Source organism: Atta cephalotes (assembly GCF_000143395.1).
Source record: "Atta cephalotes unplaced genomic scaffold scaffold00067, whole genome shotgun sequence".
Classification (NCBI taxonomy): domain Eukaryota; kingdom Metazoa; phylum Arthropoda; class Insecta; order Hymenoptera; family Formicidae; genus Atta; species Atta cephalotes.
In genome coordinates, this window is record NW_012130131.1 from 413,952 (window position 1) to 422,107 (window position 8,156).

The following is an 8,156-nucleotide window of genomic DNA, read 5'->3' on the forward strand; positions in this document are numbered from 1 at the left end:
GGAAAAACGCCACGAACTTTTTCCCATACCTAATAATATATGAAAAATAAACAAATATTTAAATTGTATGTCTCAGCAAGACATTTCAAATTATTCATTCCTTCCGTTTTTGTGATATTTTTTGTTCTTTTCCTTCCTACCTTGTGATATCATATTACATGCTGCAACATCACGGTCGATGATATCATCGCGTCTGACAATATCGCTGCACTCGCTTTAAAAGCATTATTAGAATATAATCAAATAAGTACAATAGAAATAAAAAATATATATGTATATATTTTGCATATGAGAATAAGTAAAAGGGGTCATATAGGAAGCTGCAATGAAAGAAAAGATGATAAGTATATAGAATGCATGAATCGCAACGGGCGGACTATCCGTTGAATATTTATTTCCTTCACTTCCGATGACTACATTCCAATGACAGAGCACACACGACCCATGCTCGCGATTATGCGTGTGTGCATAACGTATCGAAAGAAAGATGGGATAAGTATATGGCAAGTATATAAAATAGAGCGGACGGTGGCAGCGCTATTCAATATCTCAATCCGTACAATGATAACATTTAATAGCCGGATGCTTTATGCACAATAAAGGCAACTGTCTCAGAACTTATTATGTCGATCTTTTCGCGGCAACACTTTTGATTTATTAGGTGTACAACTTCGCTTCCGCCGTTTTCCTATAGATGGCTTTAGCGGTAAGTGGTGGTCGAAATAAATAGATCATAGACGTCATACAATAAACTTGGGCATCTGTCAACATAACCCCATAGAAACATTAGGCGATTTGTGTCTGCATCATAAAGTTATTCTCGACTGAAAATGTCAGTTTACGAGCCAAATTCTCGTCATTTGCGGGAGGTTTTAATTTTTTGCTTCAATATGAAGAAATCTGTGGCTGAGGCTCATCGAATGCTCTCAAATATTTATGGTGAGGCCGCTATTACTGAAAGAACGTGTCGTGAGTGGTTTCAACGCTTCAAGAACGGTGATTTTGACGTCCAAGGTCATGCTCTGTATTTGGTGGGACCAGCTCGGCGTAGTGTATTATAAACTGTTAAAACCGACTGAAACAATCACAGGCGATCGGTATCGAACGCAATTGATGCGTTTGAGCCGAGCATTGAAAGACAACGGCCGCAATACAACGAGAGACACGATAAAGTGATTTTGCAGCATGACAATGCTCAACCCCATGTTGCGAAAGTGGTCAAAACATACTTGGAAACGTTGAAATGGGAAGTCTTACCCCACCGTATTCTTCAGACATTGCTCCCTCTGACTATCACTTGTTTCGATCAATGGCACACGGCCTGGCTGACCAGCACTTCCGGTCTTATGAAGAAGTAAAAAATTGGATCGATTCGTGGATAGCCTCAAAAGATGACAGTTTTTTCGACGCGGGATTCGTACGCTACCCGAAAGATGAAAGTAGTGACCAGCGATGGACAATACTTTGAATCATAAATGTATAACCAGTTTTTTACAATAAAGCCTCGAATTTCGGAAAAAAAACGGCGGAAGCAAAGTTGTACACCTAATACTTTCTTTTATATACACCGGCTGCTATAGATAAATCCAGGACAGTCTCGCTACAGCGAAGAATATTTCAGAATTTTTCAGCGTCAATCTTATCCATGTCTTTAATCTTGTGAGACCATTCGAACAGGGTCGAAAGTGTTTTCTCTTGAGTGTTGCATCACTTCGAATGGTTTGAAACAAAATTTTGAAAAGTGTGTTGCCGGCTTCAACAGTGCTATTGCATTACATTATCCGAAATTCCTTCATTCGTTTCGGTGCGCGGTCGTGTGGCGCGGAAATGTCATAGCCACAGGCATCTAGTGTTTGGGGGAGCGTCTCATTTTCGAATTACATCACCTTTTTTACATCATCTTTTTGAATTATATCAACTTTTTTAGAATATTCTCTATTCGCCCGGTTCGAGGTGGTCGGTGCCTTGCAATTTATCTTAGTTCGAAGACCATCAATGACCAAATCCAGTCAGTTTGGCTGCGAAACTAATTAAAAAAGAAGAAGAAGAAGTTGTCCATGTCTTGTCTGTATGTTGATTCATCAGTTGTATTTAAAACGGTGTGTGGTAAAATAAAATTCAGAGAGTCCTATAAATTTGAAAAAAAATGATGAGGAGGAAGATGTTCTCCTCATGGAGGCCGGTGAAATTGAGGAGGACGATGTCTCTGTCGACGAGGATGCTCCTACAAAAAAGGAGAAAGAAATCGAGCGTAAACTGAACGAAAACTTGTCGATTATTAATTTCACATCTTGTACGAGTGACAAATTGATCGAATTTCATGTTCGATTTAATTGAAGAGAAATTATTACACTTTTGTGTAATATATTAGGTATGAGAAAAAGTTCGTGGCGTTTTCCCGTTAGATTAAAAAAACGCCACGAACTTTTTCCCACACCTAATACTTTGCTGCGGTGGCGACAGAGGCAGCAGAGATTGCCGCTTCGACCGAAGTGATTGCGTGGATGGGGAAGGTGGATCAGGAGGAAGATTAGGCGGCTGTGGAGATAGCGCGGGAAAATATAAAAAGAATTTTTTTAAAGTAATGCTCGAAGACGTCGCGCCAGTTGAACATGTTCGTTCCTGTTTTATCTCCTCCCTTTCTTCCTAACAAAAATAAGACTCTCTCTAGATTCCCTAATTTTTTTTTTTTCGTTAAAACTCTCATCTCTTATAAATAAAAACATTCATAAACATCAACACGTCGGAGACATTGTGTCGCGTCAACAAAAAAAAATGATGATCGTCATAAAACTGCCCATCATTTATGCTTTGATGTTCGCCCTCGCGACAAAAAATGTTACAGTCCCAATCTCCACTCACCATTTTTTCGAACTTTATCCTTCATTTTGTCAGAGATCCTCTATTATCTCTCTTTTCCAATCATCTCGCGAGTAGGTACGGTGCGAGCCAATCAGATTCTTTGTCAAGGCGAACCAATCAGAACACATCATTTAATTACCCTATTATTCCCACCCTTCACTCCTCGACCAGAGCGCGCCCTTTTCCAGACTGATCCGTCTAGATCATGCCCGGAAGGAAACATGGAGGGAGTTTGTTTTGATGTCTCATGGCTGCCCATGTATACTACTAATGTCTTAATAAACTTTCATCTTATTTTTAAGCTGGTATTTGACTTATCTTCCTATTCATTTGTATTTACATATTTGAGCAAGAAAAATCATACCATATAAAAAAATTAAGTCTCTAAGTTGGTTTTCAACAGTCGAACTTCCTTAAGGGCATACATTTGATATCTTTTAGAGTATTTCTGCCAAAATTCATAACAATCGGACGTCATCTAACATTTTTGGAAGTTTATCCATAATTAATCTATAATTAATATAATAAATATTGTCAAAACTATGTAAATATTGTCATGCCTTTTCCCGGCTTCTTCGAAGTGCACACGAGAGGAAACGATGGAATTATTGTAAAGTTTAAGGAAGGTTCAGGTTCTCTAACGAAAATCCTCACGCGATCGAGCGAATCGCGATAATGTTGGGCGCCAAACGTGCTGAAGGCGACGTCAGTTGCACGAATACTAAGAATCACGAACAACATTAAAACCCCGAAATTCCGAGAACACGAAAATATCACTAAAATTGAAAAGATTCACTCGCGTAAGAGCTAGCTCTACCTAAGTGACTACCTAACGGCAAAGGGGCTGGGTATTTATGTGAGGCCCGATTCTACGGGAAGAATGAATATTTGAGAACAAAAAGGCTGATTAAAGCAAGGATTACTAATGTAACAAATACGAGCGCGTTTATAATATATTAAAAATAGTTATACAAAGAGGATTCTTGGTCACGGATACAGCCGCTTGGCTGCCACCAGGCGGTGATGGCATCGCGGTCGTAAAAAGAACTTGTTGGGGGAGGGGGGGGGGGAAATAAGGTCAGAGAACGCGTAGAGAAGTAAAAATGTAAAAATGTAAAATGCAAAATATTTATCTAATACTCCCATGTATTTAATGTAATTAATTTATTTAATGTAATTAAAATCTAATATTAGAGAAAATGTATCTATTGTAAATGAGGATGGGGAGAGTAGGAGTAAGAAACAGGCGATATTTTTAAATTCAAAACATTTATTTAAAAGAGATATTACATGAAATAATTATTTTATTTTTTTGAAAGAGTATACGTTTGAACATGACGGCATACAACATGAGAATTTACGAATTTATATTTACAATAAACAAAAATTTTATGAAATAACTGTATGATCAATCGGTTATTTCGTTTACAATCAGAAGTAAACAGATTAAGAAACTGGCTAAGATTATAGCCGTTACACATAAAATGTAGAAATACACAGCAGTATTATCCATAAGTTTGAGAAAGTTCCCTGTAGCGTTGCCGTATTCCAGCGATACGTGATGGAGTATCATCGAAGTCGTAAGAAGAATCTTAGATCTAAGGGCGGCAAGCCATAGCTATCGAAATACGTTTCTGTTCCTGTATTCATCAATAGAAGGCGACCCAGTGTTCTCCAAGTCGATTGTGATCGTCCGTGTTAGCGACAATGGCAATCGATCTCGTCCACACCCTCGGCAGTCAATCGGCAGGATAGACTCCTGTATGTCGGAGATGATGTAATGCTTCCAGCGAATTCATTTCTCGTCATCGGAGAGCATGAAAGAGAAAATGTTTGCGTAAATTCAAAATGTACCTCTTTTGCCGGCGTGTGCGATGTGGAGCTCCCAAAATTGCTCGAATTGTGATGCTAGTATTAGCTTTATCTCTATCGGCGAGTCGAATTTTGGAAAATCTTTTTTCTCCTCGTCTATTGCTTGTTTATTCTCACTTTGATTCGTCTTTTCTGTCAAATTTTCCTCCACGCTTCAATGTTGCGAATGATATCGTGTTTTTGATTTTTAAATTAAATTGAAAAATTCCCACTGTCTGTCTTTTCGCTCTCGACATCGCTCTCGCTCCAATTTTCTGAGGGAATCTCGTAACTTGAATTGTTGCTATTTCGTATAGTTAGCCAACGTTTCAATTTGTAAATGTTGCGTAAGGCGCAATATGATTCAACTGATTCGAAATCCGTGATGTGTGCAGCGTTGTCCACGATCTTCGAAATCTGGTAGATTTTTAAATGCCGGAGAAATTCCTTCTAGATTATATATGTTTCTAGAGAATAGATTATTCAGATAACGTGTCTTCTCTTGTCCTCTGGTGTAGATATAGCGTGTCATGTAATGTCACGCAGATGTATCATAAAATTTTTGGATTGACGTCTCCATCGAACCATTCGATTCCGTGATAATTTCATGTAAGCCAGTTGTTTTCTCATCTTACTTTCACGAGTAAATCGTCAAATGGACAAAGTGATGTCATAATCCAGTGTCCGGTGATCGTCGCATTAATCGCTAGAACCGCGACTTCTTTCGAAATAAAGTTTTCTTCGACTTCGCGAAAATTTGTATGTCGATGACTATATCCATGATATTCAAATTTTCGTTACTCTTTTTACGTCACGAAATGCTAGTCGGTGTCGCAAACAAGACTGAAGCTTTTTCGTCATCTCGCGTCCAATTAAATGAGAAAAAAATGTATAATGGGAAAAAATAATTTTCTCACAGAAGCCATAGGGCTAACCGGAAAAGTTGACAATGATTTGACGCGAGGAATCGATTTCTAAAACGTTATCAAATTCGGACAAAATACAATTAATAGTCAAAAGCTTTTTCGAATCTCACTTCTAATCGTAAGCTTCCGTGTTTTACGAGATTCCAATGTCCTGCGCAATTAGCGGATAGATCTGGAGTAAGATCGAAAACGAAAAGAGTGTAGCCATTGGCGTAATCGTCTCTACTTATTAGAATTACCTTCGTTCGGAAAGAGAATATTGGTTCCCGAAAATAATGTGTGATAAGCTTCAATATAGAACGGCTCGTCTTTCGAAAAATTTGGTTGTATCGATCGACCTGGGAATTTGCTATCGGCGAAAAGAAATTTATCGTAATTTTTGAAATTAAACGGGTTCAATTTTCTATCGCCGTTAAACGCCTTGTTATTAACAAAGCCGATTATTATTTATTTCGACAGCTATCTGAGTATTGCATTGTCTATTAATTCTCCCACAATGTCGGCATGTATCGTAAATATTTTAACTTCTATTTTCGTAAGGGAATACTTAGCGGTAGTTTTATTCAGCATTCTAGCATGTACGAGTAACACACCCTTATTTTTGCTCTTCTTATGAGTAGACTTGCGTCAAGAATGCGTATTTTTGATATCATTTTATTCTCCACAAGACAAAATGAATCTTTTGAACGAACGAAACTCATTCTAACTTCCACTTCGTTAATTAAAAATTTATCTTGATTGAAAATGTCACAGTGAAGGTGGCCAATGAGATCTAGTGATTTTCTTGAATGTATTGCGCGTCTCTCGAGTGCTGTATTTGAATTTGATGAGTCTAATGTGTCGTCCACCAGGGATATCCGCGTCCCATAAGCAAGAAGTTAGATGGGAGATTTTTGAAGATGAAATTTAATAATGCCTCGATGTACGCGCGATACGCATAAGCGTTGTTTGATGGCGATGAGCTTTTGATTGAAATATACGTTGATTTGGTTGAACATGGAATGCAACCCATAAATGATTTATGGGTCCTACTTTTGCCCTGCCGTCGAGTGCGACCGATGTGCTCTCCCCGCGATCGCTTTCTACGCGTATGTGAAGGCTCAATATGATATGAGTGAGATCCAGAGAATTTTCTCCATGTCTGGGTATGACGAATTCTATGGGCGAGTTCGCGAGCGAAGTTACGGGTTTGTAATAAATCTATTGCGAACTCTCAATGCTGATTTGCGTAGGAGATAGAAAGAAAAGATCGAGTTCGCTCTTTATACATTCGCTTGAGTGAGTATGAAGAAAGAACATGCTTTTTCTTCAGCCATGAATTTCTATCTCAATTAAGAGAATATGTCGAATACATCGCATTTCTTGACTCGATATTTTCTAGCGGATGGTTTTTTGGTTTTTCTTCCCGCAGCATGAATTTTTTTTTGTTCTTCGTCACTTTTTTGCTCTTCTTTTGTGGTACTTTTTTTTTTATTTTCAGTTTGATCTTGGGTGGCATCTGCAGAGTTAGATCAAAATCTCACCTATGTTTTTTTAATGAAACATGCTATATTTATTGTAGACTCTAATACACAATTATTATTGATTATGTTGATTTATACGAGAATATAAGTTCGAAAAGTTCTCGGTCCATAATATAGAAATGATTCCACAAATATCAAACTGCTACAATTTTAGAAAAGTTTGATCCTTCACAGATTACTGTTAAAATTCAGACAGACGTGTTCATTAGCTTCTTTGTTTTGTATCAAACAATCAGCTTCTGATTCCATCATGACAATGCATCTATTCACATTTCTTTAATTGCAGACGCAAAAAAATTCTACAAATTGATTCCGCAATTGTATTTCTTTTCATTTATCAGATTTGAAAATCAAAATGCCTCTAAATACAGTAAATTAAAACAGTAAATTAAAAATAGTCAACTCATAAACACCTCTGATATTTATTTATAACTAGCCAAAGCACGATTTACGGCTGTGATTTTTTTTATTATACATTATTATAGCTTGTCAACTCACGATTAACGCTTCTGGCAGTAAATTAAAAATAATCAGCTCACATGAACGCTTCTGGACATTGGATCATAATTAGGCACAATTTATTGTTATAACATTTAACCACATCATTTGTATGATAAATAAAAGTGATATTTTCACGAATGACATGAAGATACTAATCTTTCCCATTCTGGTTTTATATAAATACATATACAGTGCCTTCCAACAAGAAACACATATCACAGTAATCTTTTAATCAATTTTGACTTTACAAGATGCCTTCCAACAAGAGAGACACGGTATGACACGTGCATCATTACAATCTTGTTTTTCACTAATGTACAAGGATGAGATAATCACTGTATGTACTGAGTGAATCGCTTATTAGAAAGCACCCCATACCTTCTCTTACCAAAGTAGCAGACAGTTTTCTGCTACTATATATATTTTTTCATTTTGTGGACACAAAACATTATATAAATATATATATATATATATATATATATATATATATATA